Source organism: Schistocerca nitens, chromosome 5, assembly GCF_023898315.1.
Source record: "Schistocerca nitens isolate TAMUIC-IGC-003100 chromosome 5, iqSchNite1.1, whole genome shotgun sequence".
NCBI lineage: Eukaryota > Metazoa > Arthropoda > Insecta > Orthoptera > Acrididae > Schistocerca > Schistocerca nitens.
Genome location: NC_064618.1, coordinates 514,340,549 through 514,357,679, shown reverse-complemented (window position 1 = coordinate 514,357,679; position 17,131 = coordinate 514,340,549).

Sequence of the window (17,131 nt, the reverse complement as noted above, 5' to 3'; positions counted from 1 at the left end):
CGCCATCGGAGACGCTGGCAATCATGGGGGATTCCTCCGCAATGGATTCTACTCCATCGCTTTCGACTTCGACCCACAAACGGAAACGTGACCAGCCAACAGTGACGAAAATACTACCGCCTGCCCCACAGTTCCTCGTAGTTTCTCGATCTGAGGACGGAAAGGATTTTTCCTCTGTCAACCCTTTCGTTATCCAGAAGGGCGTAGATGCCATAGCCGGATCTGTCAAATCTTGTACCAGGTTGCGTAACGGTACCTTATTACTAGAAACTGAGAGTGCCTTTCAGGCACAAAAACTGCTTCGGGCCACACTCTTGTACACGTTCCCTGTCCGGGTGGAGGCCCACCGCACTTTGAATTCGTCTCTTGGTGTAGTCTATAGTAGCTCTCTCGACGGATTGACTGACGAGGAGCTTCAATCTTTCCTCGCTGAGCAGGGCGTGACGGCTGTCCATCGGGTCATGAAAAAGGTCAACAATGACCTTGTACCGACCCGGACACTTTTCTTAACCTTCGATAGTGTTAAGCTGCCATCGCGCATCAAGGTGGGCTACGAGGTTATTTCTGTTCGCCCCTATGTCCCGACACCTACGCGCTGCTACCAGTGTCAGCGTTTCAATCACACTCGACAGTCTTGTTCCAATGCGGCTAAATGTGTCACTTGTGGCAGGGATGCCCATGAGGGTGACTGTCCACCTCCGTCTCCTCGTTGTGTGAACTGTCAGGGTGACCATGCCGCATCCTCCCGCGACTGTCCTGTCTATAAGGAAGAACGCTGTATCCAGGAAATTCGAGTCAAAGAGAAAGTGTCCACCTCGGCTGCTCGCAAGCTATTGGCTAGTAGGAAGCCCACGCTGCTCCCAGCGGGGAAATACAGCACTGTCCTCGCCTCTCCTCGGACTACCCGGGAGGTAGCAACCCAGACATGCGATCTGACCTTCAGCACCACGGTCGTCCGTTCGGCCAGTGCTAAGGTCGCGCGGTCGACGTCTCCTCTTCCTCCCATCACCCCACAGACACCAGCCACTTCCTCAGCTTCTGCTCAGTCGAAGACCCCGAAGTCAGATGCACGGGCCTTCAAGAAGGAACCATCCCGTGCAGACTTCCTCCGTCCCTCGACCTCCCAGCCTTCGACCGGTACTTCCACCAAACGTCCTTCTAAAAAGGCGCATAGGAAGCACAGTTCTCCTTCTCCGCCGCGGCGCCTTTCTTCTCCTGCGCCACCCAGCGGTTGCCGCCCCAGGCCGTCATCCGTTTCGCCTGGCCGCACCGCTGGTAGCCGAACATCTGGCCGTTCACCGGCGGAGGAAGCTCCCCCTCCCGGCCATCCTCCTGAGATGGCCGATGACCCTATAGACCCCATGGACGATGACTGTCCGCCTCCTGCTAGCGGCGGCAGTGCTCGCTCGAAGCCAGGCCCTAAGCGGCCTTCGAGGTGACCCCTTCTCTCATCTTCCTTTTCTTACGATGGCACTTATTAACTGGAATATTCGCAGCGTTCGCTCCAACCGAGAGGACTTGAAGTTGCTGCTCCGCTCGCATCGTCCGCTCGTCGTAGCCCTCCAGGAAACGAAGCTACGCCCATGCGATCAAATTGCCTTGGCACACTACAGCTCTGTGCGTTTTGACCTACCCCCTGTGGTAGGTATCCCAGCTCATGGAGGGGTTATGTTGCTGGTCCGGGATGATATTTACTACGATCCCATCACGTTGCACACCGGCCTGCAGGCAGTTGCCATCCGCATTACTCTCCCCACTTTTACGTTTTCCTTTTGTACCGTTTACGCTCCATCGTCATCTGCCGTTACCAGGGCAGACATGACGCAACTTATTGCTCAGCTACCTGCACCATTTTTGTTAACTGGAGACTTCAATGCCCACCATCCTCTTTGGGGCTCTCCAGCATCCTGCCCGAGGGGCTCCTTGTTAGCAGACCTTTTCAACCAGCTCAATCTTGTCTGCCTCAATACTGGCGCCCCTACTTTTCTTTCGGACACATCTCATACCTATTCCCATTTAGACCTCTCTATATGTACTCCCCAACTTGCACGCCGGTTTGAGTGGTATGCACTTGCTGATACATATTCGAGCGACCACTTCCCGTGTGTTATCCATCTCCTGCAGCATACTCCCTCTCCGTGCTCCTCTCGTTGGACCATCTCCAAGGCAGACTGGGGGCTCTTCTCTTCCAGGGCGACCTTTCAGGATCAAACCTTCACATGCTGCGATCGTCAGGTCGCACACCTCACGGAAGTCATTCTCGCTGCTGCTGAATATTCCATCCCTCACCCTACTTCTTCTCCACGTCGCGTACCGGTCCCCTGGTGGACCGCAGCATGTAGGGACGCTATACGTGCTCGTCGACGTGCTTTACGCACCTTTAAACGCCACCCTACAGTGGCGAATTGTATTAATTATAAACGATTACGTGCTCAGTGTCGTCGTATTATTAAAGAAAGCAAGAAAGCCAGCTGGGCTGCTTTCACCAGCACCTTCAACAGTTCTACTCCTTCTTCTGTTGTCTGGGGTAGCCTGCGCCGGCTATCTGGCACTAAGGTCCACTCCCCAATTTCTGGCTTGAAGGTCGCGAATGAAGTCCTTGTGGCCCCTGCGGCTGTCTCCAATGCCTTCGGCCGCTTTTTCGCCGAGGTTTCGAGCTCCGCTCATTACCACCCTGCCTTCCTCCCCCGCAAACAGGCCGAGGAGGCTAGGCCACGTGACTTCCGCTCCTCGAATTGTGAAAGTTATAATGCCCCATTCACCATGCGGGAACTCGAAACCGCACTTGGCCGATCACGGTCCTCCGCTCCAGGGCCTGATTCTATTCATATTCAGATGCTGAAGAACCTTTCTCCTGCGGGTAAAGGTTTTCTTCTTCGTACATACAATCACATCTGGATTGAGGGACATGTTCCCGCATGCTGGCGCGAGTCTATTGTTGTCCCGATTCCTAAGCCGGGGAAGGACAAGCACTTTCCTTCCAGTTATCGACCTATCTCGCTTACCAGCTGTGTCTGTAAAGTGATGGAGCGAATGGTTAACTCTCGATTGGTTTGGCTGCTCGAGTCTCGCCGCCTACTTACCAATGTACAATGTGGATTTCGAAGGCGCCGCTCTGCTGTCGACCATCTGGTTACCTTGTCGACCTTCATCATGAATAACTTCTTGCGGAAGCGCCCGACCGCGGCTGTGTTCTTTGATTTGGAGAAGGCTTACGACACCTGTTGGAGGGCGGGCATTCTCCGCACCATGCATACGTGGGGCTTTCGCGGTCGCCTCCCTCTTTTTATTCGTTCCTTTTTAATGGATCGACAGTTTCGGGTACGTGTGGGTTCTGTCCTGTCCGACACCTTTCGCCAGGAGAATGGGGTGCCACAGGGCTCAGTTTTGAGCGTCGCTCTCTTCGCCATCGCGATCAATCCAATAATGGATTGCCTCCCAGCTGATGTATCACGCTCCCTTTTCGTGGACGATTTTACCATCTATTGCAGCGCGCAGTGTCCACGTGTCTTGGAGCGCTGTCTTCAGCGTTCTCTTGACCGTCTTTACTCCTGGAGTGTCGCCAATGGCTTCCGTTTTTCTGCCGAGAAGACGGTCTGTATTAACTTCTGGCGCTACAAAGAGTTTCTCCCACCGTCCTTACGACTCGGTCCCGTTGCTCTCCCACTCGTGGAGACAATCAAATTTTTAGGCCTTACCTTTGACAGGAAACTTAGCTGGTCTCCACATGTGTCATATTTGGCCGCCCGTTGTACCCGTTCTTTAAATGTCCTCCGTGTTCTCAGTGGTATGTCGTGGGGAGCAGATCGAACCGTCCTACTTCGTCTATATCGGTCGATCGTCCGCTCCAAGCTGGATTATGGGAGCTTCGTATACTCCTCTGCACGGCCATCCATCTTACGCCGCCTCAACTCCATACAACATCGGGGTTTACGACTTGCGATCGGAGCATTTTATACCAGTCCCGTAGAGAGTCTTCATGCTGACGCTGGCGAATTGCCACTCACCTACCGGCGCGATATACTGCTTTGTCGATATGCCTGTCGGCTACTGTCAATGCCCGACCATCCTTCTTATCGTTCCTTTTTTGACGACTCTCTTGACCTTCAATACGGGTTGTATGTCTCTGCCTTGCTACCCCCTGGAGTTCGCTTTCGTCGCCTCCTTCAACACCTTCATTTTTCACTCCCTGCAACCTTTCGAGTGGGCGAGAGCCGCACGCCACCTTGGCTCCAGGCTCAGGTCCGCGTTCACCTCGACCTCAGCTCGCTCCCAAAAGAGGTCACCCCCGGTTCGGTCTACCACTCCCGTTTTTTGGAACTTCGTTCGAAGTTCAACAACATGACTTTCATTTATACAGATGGCTCTAAGACCAATGACGGGGTCGGGTGTTCCTTTATTGTCGGGGCACAAAGTTTCCAATACCGGCTCCATGGCCATTGTTCGGTCTTCACAGCTGAGCTCTTTGCCCTCTACCAGGCTGTTCTGTACATCTGCCGCCACCGACATTCTGCTTATGTCATCTGCTCAGATTCCCTGAGCGCCATCCAGAGCCTCAGTGATCCGTACCCGGTTCACCCTTTCGTACACCGGATCCAACGCTCTCTTCAGCAGCTGGTGGACGTCGGTACGCCGGTTAGCTTTATGTGGGTTCCTGGCCATGTCGGTATCCCTGGGAACGAAGCTGCAGATGCCGCGGCCAAGGCTGCGGTCCTCCAGCCTCGGACAGCTTCTTGTTGTGTCCCTTCGTCCGATTTTAGCAGGGTCATTTGTCAGCGCGTTGTGTCGCTGTGGCATGCCGATTGGGCTGCACTTACCGACAACAAGCTTCGGGCCTTAAAACCTCTTCCCGTGGCTTGGACGTCCTCCTCACGCCCTTCTCGGCGGGAGGAGGTCGTTTTAGCAAGGTTAAGAATTGGACACTGCCGGTTCAGCCATCGCCATCTGCTGACGGCTGCGCCGGCGCCGTTCTGCCCATGTGGGCACTTGCTGACGGTTCGTCACATTTTAATGTCCTGTCCCGATCTTAAAACACTGCGCCTCGATCTTAACCTGCCTACTACTTTAGATGCCATTTTAGCGGATGACCCACGAGCAGCTGCTAGTGTTCTTTGTTTTATCAATTTGACAAACCTCGCTAAGGACATTTGATGATGTTTTTTAATCCTATGCCTGTCAGTCTGTCTTTTATTGTGTTTTCCCTTTTAGTTGTTGTTGTCAACTTGTGCCTCGCGGTGCATTCTTAGAGTAGTCAGGGCGCTAATGACCATTGAAGTTGTGCGCCCGAAAACCACAAAAAAAAAAGAAAAAAAAAGAAACATGTTGCCGTGTATCAACAACATAGCAATATAATTAATAAAGATATCAACACTCTACGAAATAACAGCTTTCCAAATCAAACCAGTTTATTTTAGTAGTTATGCTGTTTAAACAAATGGACTACGTATCAGACTGCATCTATTTTGAAAGCTTTTTATCAAACATTCTAATTATAATTAGCCTGAAGAAAGTTGAATGTCATAAATTGTTATTATTGCAACAGACGTCTGTGAAACTTCATTTTTGTTATTATGAAATCTGATACGTAGCCGTCCAGCTTATTTTATAAAACCCTTATTCCGACATGTCAATATCCAAACGTTTTCTTCAACTACCTACTATCGGACTTGTCAGATTCTGACAGAGAACAGAAAACAGAAATTACTCTCCCTATAAATCAGGAAAAGTCAATTCTCTTCTATCTGACTGCGAATTTTAAAATATCCTCTACCGTCTCCTACGAATTCTACTGTAATGCTCCTGCAAGCAACAGACAACTTACCTCGTCTTGCGGCTGCAACTGTAAGACTATTCTACATCGAGCAACATGCTACGATAATTGAAAAGAAATACGGCGATACACGTAGAGCGCAATGCATGGTCAGACAACTGATGCAACTATTGCCCTTTTTCTTTTTTATAGAACTTGATTAGGAGGGGTTTAGTCAACAAGCCTTAAGCGGTGTAAAAAATAAAAGGAATCAATAAAAACTTTTAATTTACTATATTCTGAAAACTGGGATTCTCACTTACGAACTTTACTCAGACTTCCCCCGCCCTAGACACTTTGATTAGCAAAAACTTTAATTATTCCACGATGTCTATAATCAATTACATATCTGGTGGGAACAAAGATACGAATATTACTTTCAATGTATATAACACAAATCTGACAAAACACGAGTGCGCAGGCAAGCAACAACTACATGCGGCAAAAACGCAAATTACCAAAAATCATCGATTCATACAAAAATCTACCCTGGCACCACTAGCAGGGTCAGGGCAGGTTCCGACCTTTTCTGACGCACGGCTTCTCTCCGCGCCAGACTGCGTCAGACTATCCTCAGACTATCCTCAACAACAGTTCGCTCGCTGCCACTCGCGATAATGGTGTCCCAGACTGTATGTATGCGCCAACAACAGAATCAAGAGCCAAATAAAAAAAAATATTAACGTCCAACTTCCAGTCTTAAGGTGAGAAGAACTGAAACATGAACTAACGGAAAGAGAAGCTCAAAACATCACACACAAACACGATGTTCACTTTCAAAATATAGTGTGTCAAAGTGCATCTCGCAACAATATCTACGAAACGCAAGAAACATAAAACAATCAGTTATATCTCAGATAAATCCCGAACATGCAGGTAGATATAGCCCAACAAAATGTAAACAATACATAAAACCTGTAAGTTTATCTCAAGAAGATACAACCCAGGGGAAACCTCTTCTGCCATCAATATGACATGACAACGCCTCCACTCATAATGCGACGAAATAGTGATACCAACAGTTTAGAATGTAAAGAAAGTAAAAATGAGGTAGCAAGTGAGTCTGTAGGGATACCACCAATAATCCAGAATGATGTGGCTTGTGAAAGAGGGAAAACACTAATCCCGAAACATGTGGCATGTGATGAAGCTGGCGTACGACCACCTTTACCCAAAGATGTGCCATGTGATGATGTAATAACAACGCGAATAATCCCCATCTATGTGACGTGTGATGAAGCAGTGACAACCGCATTAATCGCTAATAATAAAAACGTAAACCAGGAGATAGTCACTGTAGGTGCTGACAAGATCAGCAAGCCACACAAGTTTATAACAAAATATAAAGCCATAAAAACAAAGTGGGGAGAAAAGTTAACCCTCATAATAATTAATGTAAAAAAGATACACAGGTAAAGGTGAATAAACAAGTAAACATAAATGTGTGAAATCTTATGGGACTTAACTGCCAAAGTCATTAGTCCCTAAGCTTAGACACTATTTAACCTAAGTTGTCGTAAGGACACACACACACGTTCGATGGAGGACTCGAACTTCCGCCAGAATAAGCCGCACAAGCCATGACTGCAGCGCCCTAGACCGCTCGGCTAACCTCGCGCGGCAAACAACTTAAAGGACGGACAGGTATGTAATCATTAACAAGAACTAAGTTAAAAAAAGTATGAAGTGAAAGACATACAGAATGAACATGTACGTAATCATAATCAAGAACTAGCAAACTACAATGCGTCTGAATTGAACTTCAAGCCCAGTAGGCTCCAGCAAATGGATATCCTTCAAACAGCACAAAAATTAGTCATACTACTCACATATGAGAAGGGTTATTTCATGTTTCACTACAGCCGAGCAGACTGATATGATACTCCTTCGTAGAGACAACTTGTCCAGTGATGTGAATGAGCTTGCTGATCTCCTCAGACAGGCCTGCGGATGGCGTTCAAAAGACCTCAGCGTTAAGAAAACGTACAAAGACCTTGTCAGGCTTCTCGGGAGAGTGTACGTCGATCCAGAGCAGACGGGTGTAAATTACTACGTGTATAGAGGGCAACTATAAAGATCTTGAAGCTCAATGCTGTGCATAGTAGAATTGTAAGAGTGCAACTCGCCAGGCTGGCCCAAGTGTTTAACGTTGATGTCATGTGCATTCAAGAACCATACCGTAGAAATGGGAAATTAATATGTTTGCCTCCCGAACAATTAAGATAACAGGAGACACAGGAGATATGGCTGCTACAGTGATAATGGACACGAAGTGCCAGACAAACATCACAAGTCATGTTGTAACAGCAGAGGTTAACAAGGGTACAGACGCGTGGGTACTGTCGTCATTGTATGCCCAGTACTCCCATTAATTCATACACACGATTCAACAAATAGCAGTGTACTGAAGCGGAAAGATACTCACTGCAGCCGACTTCAGTGCCATCTTGCGGCATTGTGAGACGACTGACGACGACTGACTACTACTACTACTACGACGACGACGACGACGACGACGACGTAATTACCGTAATGCATCATACACCATCAAACAAATATACATTAAGCAGGGCAAATTGAGAGGGGATTCAAAACTATGTAAGATATAAATTGGTGGGAAACGTAAAGTGTAGACCTAAGGGCATACGGATTTCAACAAAGATCACTAACCAGCCTAAGACAGAAGCTCTCTGGAGCTTCTAGCTATCTAGAGCAAGACAGGATATAACACGCAACAGACGGCTCTACCAGAAGGCAATTACCGCTATGGACAGACAGGTTCGAATACAAGATAATAGGGACGAAAAAACATTTAAAACCGCACTAATCACAACTAGACAAGAACATTGGGAACACTGTCACAACAAGTCTACAGAAGAACACATGGGGTATACCACACAAACGTACAACTAAGAAAATGAAGTCCCCTCTTGTGCAGGCTCAGCTAAGGCTGGATGACGGAATTATGACCTGGGGATGCAGGCAAACAGCACTGGCAGAACTAAAGCTGTGAGGACGGGGCGTGAGTCGTGCTTGGGTAGCTCAGTTAGTAGAGCACTTGCCCGCGAAAGGCAAAGGTCCCAAGTCCGAGTCTCGGCCCGGCACACTGTTTTAATCTGCCAGGAAGTTTCAAACAGCACAATACTTGCTCAACAAATTCCTATCCAATGACGATCCACGTACAGATACACAAGCACACATACACCTAAAGGAGACAATGTATAGGGGTTACACTACAGAAACTGTCACCTCCCTGTCTGCACGAGAGGAGGTCGCGCTTGCAATTGCTGACTTGGAAAACAAGAGAACACCAGGACTGGACTATATCCAGTCGGAAACATTGCGCCAGGTCTCACCGCAGATAACACCATATTTAAAAGATCTAATAAACGGTGCCCTGAGGACGGGGTAAGGTGCCTCTAGTCTGGACAACAGGCAACACAGTAATCATTAAAAAAAGCCGCAGATAGGGACCATAAGACCCAAAATCGTACCCCTAAATTTGCTTGGTAAGTACACTGGCTAAGATCCAAGAGAGGCTTCCGTGTAACTGCCTCCAAGCTACAGGGATCTTCATTGCCTTAGTCAGCAGCAGGTTGGCTTTAGACCGTGAAAGTCTATTGACGACGTAGTTAACTGGGTTTTCGAAACTGTAGAACAAACATTACAGAAGTATGCAGTTCCGATGTTTATTGAATTTGCTGACGCTTTTGATAATCTTTGGTGGCCAGCAATGTTTGCACGATTTGGAGAACTACAGGTACCAGAACTCCAGTACAATAGTCTTCGAGGCTACTGCGAGAACAAAGTGGCTGAGTGGTAAGAAGCAACCACAAGGTTGTAAAAAGGAATACCAAAGAATATCCACAATTCTCTGCCTGTGGACCTATCTTCTGGAAAGTCACAACTGAACCGCTCTTCAATTTAATCGAGGAAGATGAACTTGCAGACGGGATCGTTGCATATGCTGGCCACCTGTTAGTCGTCAAATCAGCCAGCACAAGAGTAATGTTGAAAAATAAGGCCAGTGGTATGCCACACACAATACAACAATGGTCAACCAAAACAAATTATCCATAACATTACAAAAAACGATGTAGGTAAAGGGATCACTACAAAGACACCTGGCCGTTAAAATAAACAACACAAACGTAAAACGCGAGGTAGAAACTAAATGTCTTGGGGTATACAGCTTCAACGAGCACATGCTAATCACAAACAAAGCTCAGAGTATACTTCACAAACTAGCGACATTAAATTTGACATGATACAGACTACAACTCACGCACGTAGCAATGTACCACTGTGCACTTTTCGAGTCGGTATTGAGCTTTTCAGCCAGTACATGGGCACACAGATTCGCTCCTGTCATGAACAGGATCAGTATAAGTGTGGAGGCAGAGGAGTGTACTACTGTGGCTATGTGGGGCGTTCGGCAACCACATCAGTTGATTCTCTGTATGTGGTGCTTGGAATACACCCGATCGATATAACCATCAGACCTCCGGCTACAACGTACTGGCTGAAGATGGGTAGACCTGAGTGAGTGTAGCAGATCACTGGGCAGCAAATAGAATATAGGCCCCAACTAAAAAATCGACGTGTGGACACTTGGCAAAAAGAGTGAGCGGTTACAGTCTTGTGACTGGACATGGCCCTCATTCCACACACTTGCAGTGCATGTCGCTTTTAGAAAGCAATCTTTGCACATGTTGAGAACTTTGTTCACCAGTACACTTTCTTTTGAAATGCATTAGGTACAGGCTCTTACGAAATAACATGGAACACACAAAGGATACACCATTATACAGTGCACTGAGAAACGTAAATACATGGACACAATTGAGCACAATCGCCAACAGCATCTCAAAAGCAGAAACTGACATATACAAGCAGACTCATCAGTACACAATACGCAGAAGAAGACAGGCCGACGTAGATAGCTCGAGTAGCTTTATTACTAACTATGAAAGGAGTGACAGTGACAAAGCTGACATAACATACACACACATATAATTATAATAGTCCGTGGATAGATATTGTTTTAGAGGCCTCGTTAAACCTATATATATCATTATAAATGTAATAATATGAATGTAATAAAATTTAATGCAAACTAACCAAGCAAAATCTAACGTGTAAATATACAACAAAAACAGAACTTGCATATTACACAATTATACCAAACTAATGGGTCCACTTCTCATAAAAGTTTAGTCTTATTCTACAAAAATGTTTTTACAAGATTAATAATGGGTTAATGGTGGCGTGTTATTACTCCTGTAGCTACATAGGAACAGTACATGACTTAATTAGGTTACGTTGAGGCAGGATATTGTTCCAAACAGATGCAGAATTTCATTACAAACTAACGTAGTAGTAGTAGTAGTAGTAGTAGTAGTAGTAGTAGTAGTAGTTGTTGTTGTTGTTGTTAGATAACCTAACAAACATCACCTCACAGAGATCTAATAAACATCGACGTAGGTTAATGCCGCATGGGCTGAACAAATAGTTTTCCTGAAGAGGGACATTCAGTGGATAATACTAAAATGGTCAGCACCATTTGTAGTAGCAGGACTTAAAAGTTAAACACAAAGTTTCCTTCCCATGGTGACTTTGATAAAGGGATATATATATATATATATATATATATATATATATATATATATATATATATATATATATATATATATATATATATATATATTCCTGTCTTTTATTTTCTTCTTAAATTATACCATAAATTTGTAACTTCCTGCTTCAGTATTTTTATTTAAAAATAAGTGTAATTGCTGTAAGTAAATAAAAGATAACACCAAAGTGCAGATAAAAGAACTCCATACAGTGCCATGTCCACGTGATGCTATGTGGCCAACAAGTGCCCATAGCCTCAGCTGCATGACAGTTTTTCTTCGCGGCTGTGGCCATGGGTACTGGCTAAGATGTCAGTGTGGAGCGCTACAGCCTTCATAAAGTAATAAGATGGCAGGTCCTAATAATCAGAATGCAGCTTGAAAAAAAATACATCTCGATTAAATAAATGTATATCAATTTGATAACAAGATCTAACTGAAGTTCAGAAACGCCAAACACATGAGTATTCGCTTAACATGAGAGAAGCAAATGTCTTGGTACAGAGCAGAAGGTAATAAAAACATATGAAGCGGTCATCTAACAATTCGCCGTGAAAGTACATACACTTAATTCGTACCCAATGATTCTGTGATTATACCGAAAGAATGCGTAACTAAACAATCACAATACGTCAAAGGATGAGTCATCACTGAGCCATCAAACTTACCTTGTAATTAAGATGTTCGCAACATTATATGTCCCTACCATAATGCCTACAGTTACAATGTTTCGTCACCCATTTGCCTAACCTTGCATAGTGTAACCAATCTCTGCAAGTCTGAGCAAAAGACTGCATATGCCATGATCTGATACTAATGGGGAAGAAGTCCTTTTGTGTTGCCAGCTGTAAAAAGTCTTTACTCACTGCCTACCGACAGAGAAGTGTTTTCCCTCTGACAGCCCGAGAAAAAGTGAATTTTGCTTGCTCTTCAGACTAACAAGTCTCTTTTATGAACTTGCACATCTTTCAGTGTGCCAGTGAGATGGTTTTACAACATTCTGACCGATGGTACATACTAAATAAATCAACAAATTCCCGAGTTAGCAGCATTGCTGCAGAACTAACTTGTAGGAGAAAGTAGTTAACAACAATATTGTCTGATGTACCCTTTTCAGAAATCTCATCCGTCAATGCACAGGCCCCCATGTTTGAATTTTATGGATCCTACCGTCTGCTAAAAAATAGTTTCATCGAAAGTTTTCAGCAAGTGGTCGTGATGTCTCCTTTGGAAGAGCAGGACTCCTTCGTTCCTCATGGTACCGCGAGGTGACAGCCATCCCACTCCACTCTATTGCAGGAAAGACTTTCCATTGCAAAAACGAAGTACTTCTATACACAGCTGTAATAGGCTGCCCTAGCTTACAAAACCTGTGGGATGGATTTCACAAATAGTATATGCCAATGGATATCATGGGACAGAAATAAAATTGATACAATTGGGTTCATAGGTTGTCATGCCTAGCTCCTCTGGGAAACATCAGCTTAAGACTCAGTTATTATCCGCAGATCGCTTTAACGCCAAGACATTTGGCATAAAATCTCCTCTAGTTAAATTGTTTGTAAATGACACTTATTCCTAATACTGAGAACAGCATGGTCATGATCTTCACATACATGTCAACAACAGTGCATGATTTATCATCAGCTCTGCTACATACACTGTTCATTAATGTATGCATGTCCGTTATCTAGTTGTTTTGAGAAACCTATGTTTGCAGTAAATGGTCACTCACGTCATGATTCATGCCAGATGTATCATTCATCTCAAGTAACACATGTTGTCTCATTGACATAAGTAATGTCCAGTGTGGATGGTTAAAGACTGTGTGTGTCGATCGTAACAGTATTTAAAAAAACTCACATACTGGATCTTCTTGTCTCATAGGTGGCAATGAATGTAAATTGTCCGAGTGCAGACTCCATCAAGACCTTAGTATCACCACAGCAGAAGTTCGTTACATGACACGGGTAGCAGAACAAGTGTCCATTGCAAACTCCCTGTGTTTGTTACCAGCTCAAGAGTTAAACTTGCTGTGTGTTTTTGCGACACAGCTGTTGCGTTCATTCCCCAACAATCAGGAGGGAGAAAGTGGCTTCCCACTGACAATGGGAGGTTGACCTTGAAACATTCTTGTGATATGGGCCCATACCGGCACCTGGTTGTCTGTTGGTGGTGACATACGTACATTAGAACTCGCTGAAATAGGTTGGCTGGCATGTGTGTGGCGTGGAGTAGCTGTTCAGCAACAACGACCTCACCTCTGGTTGGGTGTGTCAGGCTAGCGTTGTACTGTGAAGGCTCGCATTTCTCCCCCTGCCTCAAGGTTGGTGACGGTGGCCCCTGCTGTGTCACCAGCATCAGGTTCACGTCGCCACTCAGCACACCCATAGCACTGCCATGTAACATTACCCTCCTTCACATACGTCTCGCCTCTGCTCCAAGTGTTGCATTATCTCAAACAAGTTTTTATAATTGTATGTAGTCTGTTATCACTATTATAAAAATAACAATCATCAGTCACTGAAGCCGTACCTGACTTTACATAATAAACAACACTCATATATATAAATGCTTAACCAAGAGCTAAATATTATTTATGCCTTTCACAACAGCTTACCAGAATATAAAACCTTTTAAACAACTGAACTTAACGCTCAGCTTTTAGGTTGCAATATTACCTCAGTCACAGTATGGCATCAATTAGCATCGTGAGAACTAATTATTTAATATTTAAAACACTTCTAAATCGTAGGTAAGCAGGATAAGGCTTATTGGGAGGTAGCGTTCTCCGTACTATAGTCTGGTGGGTGCTTCATAATAATATTCTACCTCATGCCCTAAACCATTTATCCCAAGATATCTCCACACACAGTTTCAAATGTCTCATGAGGGCTCCAACTGTCCCCATCACTCCTGAACTCGTTAAACAACGCACAGGCACAAGCTAGTGCGGGTACTACCATGGATCTACATGAAAGATACCACCTATTTAAATATTGGGAAAAGTCATTCAGTTTTCTATCACTGTCTTGTTAAAGTATGAATCCCTTTCTCCTCACCATATAGCTATCATATTGAAGAAAATAAATAAATAAAAAATTGATTGTGTGTTGATATAAAAACCTGGTGAAGTAGTTGGTGTCTTTTTCCTAGGTGAGGCGACTGAGATTCTAATTGAGATTTAGGATGAGGCTTTCGCTTATCAAAAGTAGCATTGCTTGCATATTTTAGCTGTTGACAGTTGAATTCTGGTAGCTCACTGATTCAATACAGTGTGCAGTGTTGAGTACAAACGCTGCATTGAGTGTATCTGTTAGCAGGCATATTACATACGGAAGTTCATGCTTATTTTTTTGACAAGTTGTAGTTGTTGGTTGATGGTATGCAGTGGTTGTGGATGTTGTGCTTTAAAAGAGAGAGCCAGTTTCATTCGCTAAACTGCATACAGTGATAATTATTGATTTTTATCATAGAGAAACTGCTCTTCTTTGTATTGTTAGTGTGACTGAGTTGTGAACGCCATTTGCACAATGTCACCTTCCAGAATGAGATTTTCACTCTGCAGCGGAGTGTGCGCTTTTATGAAACTTCCTGGCAGATTAAAACTGTGTGTCGGACCGAGACTCTAACTCGGGACCTTTGTCTTTCACGGGCAAGTGCTCTGCCATCTGAGCTACCCAAGCACGACTCACGAACCGTCCCCACAGCTTCAGTTCTACCAGCACCTTGTTTCCTACCTTCCAAACTTCACAGTAGCTGTTCTGCAAACCTTGCAGAACTAGCACTCCTGGAAGAAAGGATATTGCCGAGACATGACTAAGCCACAGCCTTTGGGACCTTCCAAGAACGAGATTTTCACTTTGCAGCGGAGTGTGCGCTGATATGTAACTTCCTGGCAGATTAAAACTTTGTGCCAGACCGAGACTCGAACTCAGGACCTTTGCCTTTCATCGGCAAGTGCTCTACCGACTATGGGTAACGGAAGAAGTACTGCAGTTGACAAACGAAAGAAAGAAGTACAGCAATGTCCTGGTAAATACAGACATATAAATCATTTTGGAATAAAAATAAATTGGAAGCACAGGGAAGCTAAGGCGAAATGATTGCATGAAAAATGTGAAGAAATAGAAACAGAAATGATTGTCCAAATGATTGTCCAAATGATTGTCCAAATGATTGACTCAACATACAAAAATGTCAAAACAGCCTTTGGTAAAATTAAAAGCAAGAGTAGTACCTTGAAGAAAGTAGTGGGTTTTCCACTATTAAACGGAGAAAAGAGGGAATAGGTCGAAGGAGTACACTGAAAGCCTATATGGTGGGTAGGACTTGCTTGATAAAGTTATAGAAGAAGAAACAGGAGTCGACAGGGAAGAAGCAGGAGATCCAGTATTAAAATCATTATTTTAATGCGCTTTAGAACACTCAAGGTAAAATAAGGCGCAAGGAATGCATAATGTTCCATCAGAATTTCTAAAATCATTAGGAAAAGTGACACTAAAACTATCATTCATTTTGTTTGCAGAGTGTATGGGACTGTCGGTATACCATCAGACTTTCGCATAAACGTCATCCACACAGTTCCGAAGACTGCAAGAGCCGACAAGCGCGAGGATTATGGCGTAATCAGCTTAACATTTAATTCATACAAGTTGATGACAGGAATAATATACATAAGAATGTAAAAGAATATTGACAACCTGTTAAATGAAGATCAGTTTGGCCATAGAAAAGGAAAAGGCAGCAGAGTGGTTGTTCTGAAGTTTCATTTAACAATGGAAGCAAGACTGAAGAAAAATAAGGATACCTTCATAGGATTTCTTGGCGTGGAGAAAGCTTTAGATAATGGTACAAGATGTTAGAAATTCTACGGGTTCCCGGGTTCGATTCCCGGCGGGGTCAGGGATTTTCTCTGCCTCGTGATGGCTGGGTGTTGTGTGCTGTCCTTAGGTTAGTTAGGTTTAAGTAGTTCTAAGTTCTAGGGGACTGATGACCATAGATGTTAAGTCCCATAGTGCTCAGAGCCATTTGAACCATTTTTTTTAGAAATTCTTAGAAAAATAAGGTGAAATTATAGAGAAAGATGGGTAACATACAATATGTACAAAAACCAAGTGTAAACAATAAGACGGGAATACCGAGAAGGAAGTGCATGGAATAAAAAGATAAGGATGTAACCTTTCTCTCCTTCTGTTGAATCTGTATGTTGAAGAAGCAATGACAGAAATAAAACAAAGGTTTAAAAATGGGATTAAATTTCAAAGTGAAAGGATATCAGTGATAAAATTCGATGGTGACATTGTTATAGCAGGCCGCGGTGGTCATGCGGTTCTAGGCGCTGCAGTCCGGAACCGCGGGACTGCTACGGTCGCAGGTTCGAATCCTGCCTCGGGCATGGATGTGTGTGATGTCCTTAGGTTAGTTAGGTTTAAGTAGTTCTAAGTTCTAGGGGACTGATGACCTCAGATGTGGAGTCCCATAGTGCTCAGAGCCATTTGAACCATTTTGAACCATTGTTATTCTCAGTGAAAGTGAACAAGAATAAGAGGATCTGTTGAGCGAAATCAACAATATAATCAGTACAGAATATGGATTGAGAGTAAATAGAAGGAAAGGAATCCATGGAAAACACTAACAAGAAGAAGGGATGGGATGATACGGTACCTGTTAAGATATCAGGAAATAA